Source organism: Prionailurus viverrinus, chromosome B3, assembly GCF_022837055.1.
Source record: "Prionailurus viverrinus isolate Anna chromosome B3, UM_Priviv_1.0, whole genome shotgun sequence".
Classification (NCBI taxonomy): domain Eukaryota; kingdom Metazoa; phylum Chordata; class Mammalia; order Carnivora; family Felidae; genus Prionailurus; species Prionailurus viverrinus.
Window position 1 is genome coordinate 140,348,725 of NC_062566.1, and position 12,650 is coordinate 140,361,374.

The 12,650-nt window shown below is 46.1% G+C and overlaps 1 protein-coding gene across 6 annotated transcripts in view; it reads left to right on the forward strand.

Moving 5' to 3' along the window:
• The window catches only part of TRAF3 (TNF receptor associated factor 3), a 127,808-nt gene that overhangs the window by 23,360 nt on the left and 91,798 nt on the right, over positions 1–12,650 (forward strand). The gene's annotated exons all lie outside the window — the stretch shown is intronic.

Genomic DNA, 12,650 nt, shown 5'->3' on the forward strand with positions numbered 1-12,650 from the left:
CTGTAAGTGTGCTGACTTCTGGCATATCATCAAGGAAAGAATGATTACTCTCTGCAGATCTTTGGGGTTGCTGGTTTACCTTTTTCACTCACCATTACCTCCAAGATTCTCTACACCATATGTGGCGACTGTGGCCTGGGGGTGACCAGCATAGGGGCTGAAGAAGGGTAATGAAACTAGAGGACTGGGGAGGGTGGCAAGCGAGACAGGGAGGATGGGGACAGGACAGCGGCATTTCACAGTTGTTCATGTTGTCTGGCTCCCCTGTCCTGGTTCATGTAAACGAGGCATTTCTTTGTGTTAAGGTGAATTAAGATAGTTACCCTCGCTTTTTGTCTTACGGTTCTTGGGAACTGCATCAGGTTTTAGTCACTTATATATTTCACCTGAAACAGTTGTCTGTGAGGCCTCTTCATAGAGGTCCCAATTCTGCATATAGTAAAAGTCTCTTAAAACTTTGACATTCAGTTCTTCTAAGTGTAACACTACAAATGTGAAAGTTTCTAAATTACATAGAATGGGAGAAGGCAGGAAGAGTACTTGTTGGCAGCCAGAGGCTGGAAAGTTTGGGTAGAGCTGGTGGCCTCCCTGCGGTGGAGGGAAGAGATTTACGTAGGAGTCGGGGGCCTGCAGGCTAGGCCCCACCAGCCTTTGAGACCCTGAGCAAGTTCAACCTTTGAAACCCCTATCTCCTTTCATGGCAGATAGGGATAATGGTGTCATGGCTGTTGTGAAGGTAAAATAATCAGCTTTAAAAAATTCACCAGAAACACAAAAGGTGGTATTTAAGGTTAAAGGAACTTGCAGTTTTCAACCTGGAAAAGAGAAGATAGAGGATATGTCCATCAGACATCGACTGTTTCAGCGTGTATTTAGGTGGTCGGTATTTTTCTGCACATTTTTGTTAAGTATATGTATAAGGAAGAGCAACATATAAATGAACACTGACCAAAGTCAGTTTAGTGCCACAAACTTTTATAGAGATTTCATGGATGCCAGTCATGCTAGGTAGCTCTGCGTGCATGATACTAAGTGAGACATTCTCTGTGTTCTCAAAAAATTCAGACTGTGCGTTTCAATCTAGAACATTATACTTTATGAGAGAGGCATGTATTAACCAGCTCAGGCTGTCATAACAAAGTACCACAGGCTGGTACAAAGGAATTTATCTCTCAGAGTTCTGGAGGCTCAAAGCCCAAGATGAGGTGCAGGCCAGTTCAGTTTCCGGTGAGGGCTGTCTTCTGGCTTGCAGATGGTTGCCATTTGACTGTGTCCTCACATGGTGGGGAGAGGGTGACAGGAAGCATGCTCTCTTCTGTCTCTTCTAGTGTTTATTTATTTATATTTGAGAGAGAGAGAGAGCACGGGAGGGGTAGAGAGAGGAAGACCCAGAATCGGAAGCAGGCTCCAGGCTCTGAGCTGTCAGCACAGAGCCCGATGAGGGGTTTGAACTCCATAACCGCGGGATCATGACCTGAGCCGAAGTCGGATGCTTAACCGACTGAGCCACTCAGACGCCCTTCTACTGTCTCTTCTTATTAGAGCCCGTAATTACCTCCCATAGGCCCATCTCCAGATGCCACCATAGTAGGGGTTAGAGTTCTGCCATATGAATTTTGAGGGGGCATAATTCAGACCATATGTAGTATTCTGCCCCCCACCCCTCAAATTCATGTCCTTCTAACATGCACAATATATGCATTCCATCTCAACAACCCAAAAGTCTGTTAGTCCCAGGTATAACCTCTAAAGTCCAAAGTTTTACCTAGATGTCATCTAAATCAAATGTGAGTGAGATTCGAGGTATGATTCACCTTGAGACAAAATTCCTGTTCAGCTGTGAACCTGTGAAACCACTTCCAAAGTACAATGGTGGGGGCAGGCACAGGATAGCTGTTCCTGCTCCAAAAGCGAGAACTAGGAAAGAAGGACCGGATGGCAGGTCCAAAGCGCTTCCACAACTTAGCAGGGCAAGTTCCGTTAGATCTTAAGGCTTGAGGATAATCCTCTTTGGTTTGATTCCCTGCTTTCTGGATCCTTGGCAGTGAAGGTCGGCCCCTTCTCGGTTTGGGGTTGTGGTCCCAAGGCTTCAGGCAACTACTCTCTGGTCTATTGAAATCTAGGTGGTGGCAGTCCCGAGAATCCCTGTATGGCCTGCAAAGCAATAGAACCCAAAGTGGGGGGTGGGGGGGGTGCGTGTATGTGCAGGTTACAGGATGAGTGACTAAGTCGGCAAGCTAATGCTCCAGTTGGAATAGGACTCTCGTTCAGTTTTCATGAGGGATTTTACCAAACTAGCCTCTCCAGAGAACTGACGGGGTGTTGCTGGCTGGAACGCATTCGTGTCGTACCAGAAATGGCCCTATAGTGGCAGTGGAAGATGGTGGCTGACTTAGAATTTTGGAAGCAGAATTTGAGTTCAGGTGGCATTAGGGGGCACATTTGCATTGTGGAAGGTCTGTTCCTGGTCCTCCTTTTTTTTTTTTTTTTAATGTTTATTCATTTTTGAGAGGGAGAGGCACAGTGCGAGTGGGGGGAGGGACAGAGAGAGAGGGAGACCCAGAATCGGAAGCAGGCTCCAGGCTCTGAGCTGTCAGCACAGAGCCCCGTGTGAAGCTTGAACTCACGAACCATGAGATCATGACCTGAGCCGAAGTCAGATACTTAACTGACTGAGCCACCCAGGCGCCCCTGTTCCTGGTCCTTCTTGATGGGTGTGTTCAGTGGAGGCCGGCTGACATCTGTGGGAGGAGCAGGCTGCTTGACCTCTAATGTCCCTTTCGATCTGAGGATTCAGTGAGCATAACTTAAAATCCACAGCTTGATGGATGTGTGCAGATTCCACTCAGTTCATCAGTTCATACCGTCGTGTAGCCATGGCACAAAAGTTAGAACTTCTTTTCACGTAGTCTTCTAGTAAGTATTTGTTTCTGTCAAGCTGGCAGGCAGTGGCACCTCCTTGTTTCGCGCTGGTGCGTGGCCGTCCGGTAGGACTTGGCCTTTGGTGTGGTGAGTCTCGGGTTTCAGTGGTTTCGTGGGGAAGGGGGATGCCCACAGAGCCAGAGATGGCTGGGATACTCCATCCCTAAGGCGTTTAGTCACAGTTCCTGGTCACTGGCGGAAGCCTCCCAGACCCCCTGGCGGAGCACGGGGACTGCGCTGCAGCTCCTGACGGGGCTGGCGGGCTGCCTTCTCACGAGTCTTGCTTTAGCCTTGATTTCTTTTCTCTTAATGCTTTCATGTCAGCGGTTCTGAATCCCGGCTGCACATTACAGTTATTAGAGAGAAGCACAGAAGCTGGAGACCCAACTTCAGATGATTTCAGCCAGTTAAGACCCCAGAAATCAGATTTAATGGTTATCTTTGTAGAGTCCCGAAGGGATGCTGACACCCAGTGTCGGCCAGGGCTGAGAGCCTGGGGTTTAGTGGAAGCAGCTCACTTCTTCCACAGAGGACGACTCCATCAGCGGCACCTTTGCACGTGCCTCGGAAATGCAGGATCACAGGCCCGCCCTCAGGCCTGCTGCTTCCCAGTCTGCACCCTGGTAGACTTTTCAGGGTTTCGGGATGGGCTTGCGCACGTGCGTGAAGCCCCATGCAGGCTTCAGGCCAGAGAAGCAAGGTTCCAAAGGCGGCCTCTCCTCGTCTTGCGTGAACTTGAGCAAGTTTCTTGACCTTCCTGAGCCTCGGGTCCCTGCACACGAAATGAGGACAGTAATGCGGGCACCCAGCTCCCAGCCGCGACTGGGAAGCCCCAGAGGGCGCCTCTGAAATGGAGTGGTCTCGTCATACATTCGGTGCCAAAACCTGAGCCGCGCTGATGTGATGCTACGCGTACTCTCTGCCCCACTTAGTGTGAATATTCCTGCATTTCACTGCAGACTCTTGATGGATGTGTTTTCTTATGGGTGCTGTTCCCGACTTCACTGAGAGCATGAGAAGCACGTGATATACATACACCGCGTTTCCTTCCTAAAACCCTCAAAACTCTACATTCTGAACACATCTGGCTTTGGTTTTGGATTAAGAGATTATGGAGCTGAGGAGATTCAGCCGATAGGTAGTTCGAGGGAGTCAGCATATACCATATTAACAGGTCAGGGTGTATGTAAAACTCCTGGCAGTTAGCAGACATCCAGCAAATGCAGCTGCTAATTCCCTTGCAGTGCCTCCATTTGTGTGTTTATACTGCCCATCTCGTTCCTTTGTTTTACCAGCACCTTTATATTTGGCGTACCAGACTTTATTCTTCCAATAATCCAGTATTTTCCATAAATCATAAGTAAATTGAATCTGCAGGTAAGTATCCATCATCCACCCTGTGCATGTATCTGGGCTGGACGTCACAGTAGTGGCAGTGTGCATATGACATGGTCCCTGCTGACCAAGAGCTTAGAAATTAGTCCTAGAAAGAGAAAATGTGGAAGGTTTTCTAAAAGAACCTATTTAATAACATTTCAAGCCAAGAGGCCTGGTCTGACTCCCTGGCAAGCTTTTATAGAGATGGTGGGATTCTGGCTTTTTTTTTTTTTTTTAAGTCTATTTATTTATTTTGAGAAGGGCAGAGGGAAGGAGGGAGGGAGAATCCCAAGCAGGCTCTGAGCTGTCAGCACAGAGCCCGGCGTGGGGCTCGAACCCACGAACTGTGAGATCATGATCTGAGCCAAGATCAAGAGTTGGGAGGCCAACCCACTGAGCCACCAGGTGCCCCGAGGACGTGGGGTTCTTGTGGGTATGAAGGACCTTTATGCTGATAATGTTAGGCTCCTGCAAGGCGCTTGAGTGACTCCATCGGGTGAGCGTCAGACTCTTGATTTCCACTCAGGTTCCAGGGGCATGGGATTGAGCCCACATTGGGCTCTGTTTTGAGCGTGGAGCCTGCTTGAGATTCTCTCTCCCTCTGCCTCTGTCCCCTGCTTGATGTCTCTAAAATAAAGATAAAAAATTTAGAATGATGGGCTCTTGGAATGTTAGTGCTCAACTTTTCACCCTCCAGTGCAGCCTGGTGCGGGGAGAGGGTGGTCCTGGGGGCAGTGTGGTGTGGTGGTTAAGGGTATGGACCCTGTAGCTCGGGCTCTCTCACAGCATTGTGGTTCTGGGCAGTCTCTGGTCTCTCTCAGCCTCTCCGTTGACGTTTCTAAGTGTCTGATGACTGCTGTGTGTGCCACAGAAACATGCACAGATATAATTCTTGATTTGGAGTAGGTAACTCTATAAAGTTGGCTTTAAAATTTGGCTAAAAATTTGGAGACATGTTTACTTGTGTACGTTTATGAACAGCTCCCCCCTCCTCCTTGACTTATTTTTCACTGTGGAGACTTAGAATCTTGGTTTCTCTGATATTCTTCAGGATTCCTTTGATCCATGACAGAGCTGGGTTAGGGAAATAATTGGGCTGGTTTCGGTGCTCAGTAGTGGATGACAATCATCAGCGGTCCCAAGCTTCCCACCGTGAGGCCCCCAGTGCCAGAAGAGTGGACACGTGACTCACAAGTGCAGCATTCTGAGGCAACCTGCTCTTTTTTCTTTTTCTTTTTTTTTTTTTTTTTCAACATTTATTTATTTTTGGGACAGAGAGAGACAGAGCATGAACGGGGGAGGGGCAGAGAGAGAGGGAGACACAGAATCAGAAACAGGCTCCAGGCTCTGAGCCATCAGCCCAGAGCCTGACGCGGGGCTCGAACTCACAGACCGCGAGATCGTGACCTGGCTGAAGTCGGACGCTTAACCGACTGCGCCACCCAGGCGCCCCTCTTTTTCTTTTTTTTTAAGTTTATTTATTTTGAGAGAGCGCATGAGCAAGTAGGGGTAGAGAGAGAGAGAATCCCAAGAGGGCTCTGTGCTGTCAGAGCCCAATGCGGGGCTTGATCCCACAAACTGCGACATGGCCTGAGTGGAAATCAAGAGGTGGGTGCTTTACCTGCTGAGCCACCCAAGCGCCCCTGAAGCAGCCTGTTCTGAACACAGGGTTTTTGTGATCTGTTTTATCAGAAGTTAGCATGAATTTTCCATTATGTTATATAGATTGTTCTAATGTTACAAACCTCTAAAAATCTATCAAAGTTCACCCTCCAGGACAAGGAAATGTGCCACTTATTCTCATGGCTCCCTTGCATGCCACTGCCCTCTGAGAAGCACAAGAAGAGATTCCGACCTTCCGCGGGCAGAGCAGAATCTGTTGTTGAAATTGACACACCTTTAATCCCTTAATTACTCGTCCTCAGGTTTTTTTGTTTTTTGTTTTTGGCCCTTAAGGGTGTATTTGCTCCACATGTATATTTGGTGCCTTTTGGTTTAGATAATTTAGGTAATTGGCAACTAGTTTTGATCTTACTATCAAAAATTTTGCTCTGGATTCCATCATCGCCAGTCCTATCCGGGGCATTTGGAAGGCCGAGAGACTCACTGGATGCGCACCCTGCGTGTGAATGTTCTGAGATGGGTAGGAAAAAGGTACGACCTCAAAAGCTCTGCGGTAAACTGATGTGGAAATCTGATACTACAAATGTCTCCAGTGATTTCAAGCGTGTAACACTTACTAACATTTTTATTGAGAGCAATGTGCATAAAAACAGTGATAGGTGGAAGAGAATGCCCACATGAGACTGTAGCTGCTCTTAGTCCATGAATTCTGTGGTGCTTGAAGCTCCTGTGGTGGGACAAGTAGCCCCCAGACAACGGACAAGCCCTCCTCAAAGGTGTTTTGGGGCCTGAAGCCATAACTGCCCAAGGTTTCCGTTGGCCTCTACCCCGGCCGATGAGCAGGGAGACCTGAGGAGGTACCAGGGAGCTGCATGCATTAAGCCACTTTCGTGGTTCGACCCAGTCTTCCACACGTAAGAACAACTCTACAAGGCCGTGTTTTCGTGTGTGTCCTAAAGGGCTTTGGTCAGTGCAGGCATTTTTACCCGAAGGATCTCCATTCATCCTGTAGAAATGGAGAGGCTTGGTAATGAGTTCCCTCATCTGGGGTGTGAGGCAGTCCTTCGAGAGTCTCACGTTTAGACCTAGACTCCCTCCAGAGGAAATGTTAGCATTTCTTGATGTCATGGTTCAGAACCCTACCAGGATGGTTTGTGCGCCTGTGTAAGTACCTGTTTTGCTTTCGGTTTCACTATAGGATGTAATTTGGGCCAGTTATTTTTAAGTGAGTATTTTTAGAATTTGATCCATTTCCTTGATTGCATTAATAATAGGAAAAGACCACGTGGTCTCTGGGATAATGGTTCTCAATGGGGGGGGGGGGCAATTTTGTCTCCTAGGGGACATTTGGCAATGCCCAGAAACTTGCTGAGGGGTAGGTGGGTGGGGAATGCTACTGATATCTAGTGAGTGCAGGCCAGGATGCTGTAAATGTCCTACAATGCCCAGGACATCCCCCCCGTGATGGAATTATCTGGCCTAAATCGTCAGTAGTGCTAAGGTTGTGAGACCTGGTGTAGATGTTCAGAGGTGTTTTTTTCTTGATTTCCAGGGGATGTGTGACTATTCAGACTTAATATTTTTGCAAGGTGAGATACTTTCTATAAAAATTCAATCTTTAGTCATTAAATGAGATCTTAAGGAGTAAAAAAAAATCTTTTTAACACAGTGAGGTTCTACTGGAAGTATGTATTAAAGTCAGCAGAGGGAACTGGGAGGTCAGAGTGCCTTGGACAGAAGGCCAAATGTCCATCAGTCTGTTTCAATAAACCCTTCGTGAGATATCACAATTTACATTGAAACTGGTTGGCAGGATAGGAATTTTTGAGAAGGTACCATTAGAAAAATAAAAGAATTTTCCAGCTGTGGTTCCCAAGTTCCCCAGACTTGTCTTTAACTGCTTGGGATCCTCTTTCTCCCTCTCTCTCTGCTCCTCTCCTGCTGGCTCTCTCTCTCAAAATAAATAAACATTAAAAAAATTTTTTTTAAAAAGGAAAGTTCATCTAATCGAACATAAACCAAGGAGGTTCACCCATCTAACTCCAGACAGTCTTCATGTGTTCAGGGGCTTTAGCCCCATGTATTTCCTTAAAAACCATTGACTGAGTTCCCAGTGTGTGCAAGACACTGTTCTAAGTGCCAGGGAAACAGCAGGACACCATGCAGGCAGCTTCCCGCTGTCATGAAGCCTGTATGGTAAGGCAGGGCTGGAGGACAGACAGGGAAGTCCATATGCTGGTTCCAGAATGGAGCAGGATGGGTGGGAAGGGGGCGAGTCGAGAGCAGAGCCCTTGATGTAGCTGGCCTTGGAGGAGCTTGCTTAGGAGGGCCTGGCAGGAGGAGGCATTCTGTCCGTGAGTCCCGAGCAGGAGTGATCAGACACAACTGAGGCTACTTGTTCTCACATGATTGTCACCTAGCCTGTCCCCAAGAACTCTTGATCCTTTCTACCCACATTCAGTTGCTTAAACCAGATCACTGGGGAGCATTCCTTGATCCCTCTCCATGCCTCCGGTCTGTGGCACTCAATCCCACCTCCTGCTTTTCCACACCTCCCTGGTCCCCAGCCAGCTCTGGGCCTCTTGCCGGTGCTGGTGGCCCCTGACTGGTCTCTCCACTTGGCCCAGGTCACTCCAGGTCACTCCCGCCCCCCCCCCCCCCCCACGTAGCTGTCACTGAAGCCTTTTAGAAATGTAGGTTACCTCCCTCCCTTCACTGAAAACCCTTCAGTGGCTTCCTACTGCACCCGGAAAATACAGCATCCCTCCTCAGCAGGCTCTGCGCTGCCCTTCCTGCCTGAGCTCCAGACGCTGTAGCCTTCCCGTGGGCCTCTTCCCAGAAGAACTTGCCTGCCCACGGGTAGTGTCCGTTCTCCTCTGGACTGGGGCCTGCCCTGCCTGTGCGTTCTTCCCTCTGCCTCCCTGCCCCTCCACTCTCGAGTGCCGATTCCTGTTGCCTTGTTTCCCGCAGGTGCCCTCTGTTGTCCATGCAGTGCTGTGTCCTTTTATGTTGGCCGTCTTTGGTTGAGAAATCACTCACCTGGCTGCATTTCAAGAGGAGGAGGAGTGGGTGATTCACAGGGACCCACCCTCCTTCCCGCAGAGTTGGGGTTTTTGCATAGGGGATTTTTCTGTCAGTTATTTTTTCCTCACCTTTTGGAGTATTAAAAGAGCGGAGGCAGTAGGGTGTGTGTGAGGGGGGCAGTGACCACACCCCCTGGGAGTTCTCTGATTCCTGGGGCTGGCGTCTGTTCCACCCTGCTCTCACGGAGCGCAGACCGACACGTATGTACTGGTTTTATTAGTTAGCTTTTAAAGCAAAGCGTGGTGGGTTAGTAGGTCTTTGTTATTACAGAAAAGGAAATGGAAAACTAGTGCCACAGTTTGGCATAATTATTCCAGCATGCAAATCGGTGTGGAAGGAAGTCAAGGTAGTGTACCTCTATGCTCTGCCGGTCCTTGACAGGTCTGAAATAAAGTTTGTCAGATACGGAAGAATGCATACTCCAGGTATTTATAATTGAATAGTAGTGTATTTACTTGGCCCAGTTGTTTGGATGAGCAGGATCTAGGAAGTGGGCACAAAGAGTCCATTTGTCCTTGTCCCTTATGTGCCACAGGCTGATGCTGGAGAATTCTTAAGTTTCCAAGTAGAAAATGAATATGAAAGAAGGCTCACACTAATCAGGAGTTAAGAGGGATTCCCAGATGGCCTCTAAGGGAAGGACATGTCTTAGAAGTTATTTGAAATGATTTGTTGGTGACAGAGAAACTTCTGAATTTGTCTGGCAGGTGGATCGCAGACATAGAGCCATGTTACAAGAAGTAATAAGCTGGAAAAAAAAAGTAATAAGCTGGAAATACTGAACATACATTGTCCTAAAGAGAGAAAAATACATCTTAACAGCTGAATGTTGTTTCCAGAAAAAATTGGAGTCCTAGTCTCAATTTTGATTGTCTTGAGCTTGCTCATGAGATTGGGTTTTTTTAAGCTTACATATCTGCTGGAAACTGAATTTATAGCCTGTGAGAATTATTTTTATGTTCTATAGTAGAATCTTTTTTTTTTTAAATAGGTAATTTTTTATTAGGAACATTTTACTATTTAGAGGACTACTACAATAATCATTAAGTGGACTGAACAGTAATTGCTAGGCTACCTGTCAAGGGTACACATTTTTTTTTTAATTTACTTATTTATTTTTAATTTTATTTTTTATTTTTTAAAATTTACATCCAAATTAGTTAGCATATAGTGCAACAATGATTTCAGAAGCAGATTCCTTAGTGCCCCTTACCCATTTAGCCCATCCCCCTCCCACAACCCCTCCCACAACCCCTCTTGTAACCCTCAGTTCTCCATATTTATGAGTCTTTGATGTTTTGTCTCCCTCCCAGTTTTTGTGTTATTTTTGTTTCCCTTCCCTTATGTTCATTGTTTTTGTCTCTTAAAGTCCTCATATGAGTGAAGTCATATGATATTTGTCTTTCTCTGACTAATTTCACTTAGCATTATACCCTCCAGTTCCATCCATGTAGTTGTACATGGCCAGGTTTCATTCGTTTTGATTGCCGAGTAATACGCCATTGTATATATATATATACATATATATACACATATATGTATACATATATATATCACATGTTCTTTATATATACAATACGCCATTGTATATATATATATATATATACATATATATACACATATATGTATACATATATATATCACATGTTCTTTATCCATTCATCCATTGATGGACATTTGGGCTCTTTCCATATGTTGGCTATTGTTGATATTGCTGCTATAAACATGGGGGTGCATGTGTCCTTTTGAAACAGCACACCTGTATCCCGTGGGTAAATGCTTAGTGGTGCAATTGCTGGGGTGCGGTGGTTCTATTTTTAGTTTTTTGAGAAACCTTCACACTGTTTTCCAGAGTGGCTACACTAGCTTGCTTTCCCACCAACAATGCAGAAGAGATGCTCTTTCTCCGCATCCTCGCCGACATCTGTTGTTGCCTGAGTTGTTAATGTTAGCCCTTCTGACAAGTGTGAGGTGGTATCTCACGGTGGTTTTGATTTGTATTTCCCTGATGATGAGTGATGTTGAGCATTTTTTCATGTGTCGGTTGACCGTCTGTATGTCTTTTTGGAGAAGTGTCTATTCATGTCTTCTGCCCATTTCTTCACTGGATTATTTGTTTTTTGGGTGTTGAGTTTGATAAGTTCTTTGTATATTTTGGATACTAACCCTTTATCTGATATATCATTTGCAAATATCTTCTCCCATTCTGTCGGTTGCCTTTTAGTTTTGCTGATTGTTTCCTTTGCTGTGCAGCAGCTTTTTATTTTGATGAGGTCCCAGTAGTTCATTTTTGTATAGTACAATCTTTTATGGCATAGAATTTTAAAGACCTGTGTGGACGGGAACAGGTCTTTGAAGGGAAACCTCAGTTTGGCTTAGAAAAGTTCTTCCGGGGCGCCTGGGTGGTGCAGTCGGTTAAATATCCGGCTCTTGATTTCAGCTCAGGTCATGATCTCAACGGTTGGTGAATTTGAGCCCCTCATTGGGCTCTGTGCTGACAGCACGGAGCCTGCTTGGGATCCTCTTTCTCCCTCTCTGTCTGTTCCTCTCCTGCTGACTCTTTCTCTCAAAATAAATAAACGTTAAAAAAAATTTTTTTTAAAAAGATAGGTTCATCTGATGGAACATAAACCAAGGAGGTTCACCCGTCTAACTCCCGACAGTCTTCATGTGTTCAGGAAGCTCATCAGAAATCTGCTCTACCAAAAACAAGTTGTTTGGCTGCTTGTGATGGAAAATGTTTAAATAAGTGATTTGAAGTTTAACACACTGTACTTAAAAGCAATCAGTTTAAAAGCTTCATGGACGAAGTGCTTTACATGTAGTTGTGGTATATAGTAGGTGACATAGAGATAGAGTAGATTTGTTTCTTTTTTTGTTTTTTTTTTTGTTTTTTTTTGGGTTTTTTTTGCCTTCAAAGAACATGCAGTCTGAGGAAGGGCAGACAGACGGTACACATGATCTTAGATAAGGCAGAATGGTGCAGAGAGTGTAGTAGAGTAATAGTGTTAGTAATCATGGCAGAAGTGGAGGCAGAAGCAGCATAGAATGGGACATCAGATCACAACACGGGAGTGATGGTTTCTAAAGCAGAGGTTGGCACACTACTGGCCTAAGGACGTTTTTTATGTTTTTAGAGGGTTGTACAAATAAGCAAAGAAGAAACTTACGTAACACAGACCATCAGTGGCCCATGGAGCCTAAAATGTTTATTATCTGGCCCTTTACAGAAGAAGGTTGGCTGACTCTTGGCTTAAGGGGTCAGGAAATACTTCACAAAAACTAAAATTCAAGGGTCCCTGGGTGGCTCGGGTCACGATCCCAGATTCGTGTGATTCAGCTCCATGTCAGGCTCCGCGTTGAGCACGGAGCCTGCTTGGGATCCCCCCACCCGATCCCCCAGCTCGTGCATGTGTTCCCTCCCTAAAAACAAAAACAAACACACAAAAACCCACTAAAATTTGAACTGGTATTTTATAGGATAAAAATAATACTTTGGTTTTCAGGGTGGCAAGGTTGTGAGGGTAGGGGCGTTGCCGTGGAAGGGCCAAAGGTGACAGAAAAGACGGGGCTGAGGGGGTGCAAAAGTCCTACTATGGGTTGGGGAGAGCTTAGGGCTTAAGGTGGGCTGAGTATGTGGGGAC